This window comes from Apteryx rowi, unplaced genomic scaffold, assembly GCF_003343035.1.
Source record: "Apteryx rowi isolate R43461 unplaced genomic scaffold, aptRow1 scaffold_660, whole genome shotgun sequence".
Lineage (NCBI taxonomy): Eukaryota > Metazoa > Chordata > Aves > Apterygiformes > Apterygidae > Apteryx > Apteryx rowi.
In genome coordinates, this window is record NW_020450939.1 from 434,919 (window position 1) to 437,591 (window position 2,673).

A 2,673-nucleotide genomic window follows, 5' to 3' on the forward strand; every position below is an offset into this window, starting at 1 on the left:
GTCGTTGTGAGGCCACTCTCAATTATCTTTGAAAAAAGTCACAGTGATTGGGAGAGATTCCTGAGGATGGGAAGAGAGCAAATATCACTACTATCTTCAAGAAGGAGTATTTGGGGAACTACAGGCTGGTCAGCCTCACCCCARTCCCTGGGAAGGTGATGGAACAAATCCTCCTGGAACAATCCTCCTTGGATTACTATTTCCAAACACATGAAGGACAGGAAGGAAGGTGACTGGGAGTAGTCAGCATGGATTTGTGAAGGGGAAATCGTATCTAACCAACCTGATAACCTTCTGTGATGAGCTGACCGCCGTGGTGTGTGAGTGGAGAGCAGTGGGTGTTGTTTATCTCRACTTCAGGAAGGTTTTCAACGCTGTCTCCTGTAAATCCTCATYGACTAATTGATGAAGTATGAACTGGAGCAGCGGACAGTGAGTTGGACTGAAAACTGGCTGAACTGCTGGACTCAAAGGGTTGTGATCAGCAGCATGAAGTCTGACTGGTGTATCCCAGGGGTTGATACTGGGGCCAGTATGACCCAGACACGGGACACAGTACACCCTCRGCAAGTTTGCAGATGATGCAAAACTGGGAGGAGGGGTTGATRCRCCAGACTGTTGCRCTGCCATTCAGAGGGACCTTGACAGGTTGGAGAAATGGGCASACAGGGATTTCATGAAGTTCAACCACAGGAGATGCCAAGTCCYGTCCCTGGGGAGGAATAACCCCAGGCACCAGGACAGGCTGGCAGTCAACCRTCTGGAAAGCAGCTTGGCAGAAAAGGCCCTGGGGGTTCTGCTGGACAACAACTTGACCATGAGCCAGCAATGTGCCACTGTGGCAAAGAAGGCCACCAGCCTCCTGGGCTCTATTAGGAAGAACATTGCCAGCAGGCTGAGGGAGGTGATCCTTCCCCTCTACTCAGCACTGGTGAGGCCTCACCTGGAGTGCCGTGTCCAGTGCTGGGCTCCCCRGTACAAGAGAGACATGGACATACTGGAGTGAGTCCAGCAAAAGACCATGAAGATGATGAAGGGCCTGGAGCATCTTTTCTAAGAGGAGAGGCTGAGAGGGCTGGGAATGCTCAGCCTGGGGAAGAGAAGGCTCACGGGGGACCTTGTCAATGTGTATAAAWATCGGGGGTGGTCAAGCACTGGAACAGGTTGCCCAGAGTGGTTGTGGAGTCTCTGTCTTTGGAGATATTCAAAACCCAACTGGACATGGTCCTGGGCAACCTGCTGTAGYTGACCCTGCTTTGAACAGYRGGGTTGGACCAGACGATCTCCAGAGGCCTCTTCCAACCTCAATGATTTTGTGATTATATGATTCTACGAAAAGCCTCGCTAAAGTCATGATAGACCATATCCACTCTGCTCCCTCTGCACGTGTTAAATTAACATTTGTAATGGCTCAGCTCGCTTTGRTTTCCATACTATTAGCCCAACTCACAATATAAGTGGTCAATTACCTTCACAACGTTTGCCTTACGCAGCAGTCCAGTGCCGCTTAAGGACTGCCGCTTGGCCTTAAGCTGGAAACGCAACAGGAAAGGCATTAAAGATGATAGCTCATTTTAGGTCACCTCATCAACTGTTAATTCAACTGCTCCACAGCTTTGAGCACAATTTTAAAGCGGTGAGGCCTAGGGTATGAAAAGCGGTCAGAGGATATAGYGCGAGTACCAGTTAGTCTAGCCTAGTCTAGAGTCTCTATGACAAGACCGTACTCAAACTATACGATAACAGTAACGTGCACACGTTTGGGGGTAGATCTCACGTTTCTCAGTGCTAAGACCCTCCGCGAGTCTCTCCAAGACAGTTCCGGAGCTTTAGGAAGTTCAGGCAGGCATAAAGGGCTACCGACACTCGGATGATCACCACGTGCCTCGCTGCAAAACATACACGTTCCAGACAATTTAAGGGAAGCAAAGGATTAAAGCTACTCTTCTAAAAACAGCATCGGTMCTGCGCAAGCATTCCTGCAGCATGGCTGGATGTTCTCATTCAAGCTAGGGTTAGATCAAGCCGAATATATTTAAGCGTGATTGACTCAACTAACTTGGAGCGAAGATGGACTTGGTGAGAGTTTTCGAGAACCCCAAAGTGGAAATAAAGCCYGCGGAGGGCCGGTCTCCCTGCTCCAGCTGCAGAGGAACCGCTCCCAGCGGTTCGCCTCGGCTTCCTTCCTGATGGCTACTTTATTCCTTGGTTCAGCAAATCGTTTCGTGCGAGGGCTTCCCAGTTAGCTCGGAGCAAAGGTTAGCAGGGTAGTTCAAACCACCAATTTAAGCTGTTTTAGCTAATACTGCCAATTTTTTCCCAAAGCAAATTAGAGGGTGCTGACACAAGCATGAACCAGGAGAGCGGTAACACACTCGATAAGGAACAGTTAGGGCAGCGGCTTCTTTCCTAGCAAGCTGGATGGGGAAGAGGACATTTATCCGCAGCCTAAAGCCTGGTCTACTCTACCGAGCTTCCACCAGCGCCGTCGCGTCAGAACAACGCTCACGTAGACGCGGTGTAGGCGGATGATTTCTGCCGGCGTAGCTACATCACTCCTGCAAACAGCACGCGCTAAAGCCGCCGACAAAAGCTCCCGGCAGAGCCGCATCCCCAGCAGGAGCTTTGCCCGAAGTGACAGGCGCAAGGTGGGCATTTTCCCCCTGCAAACTC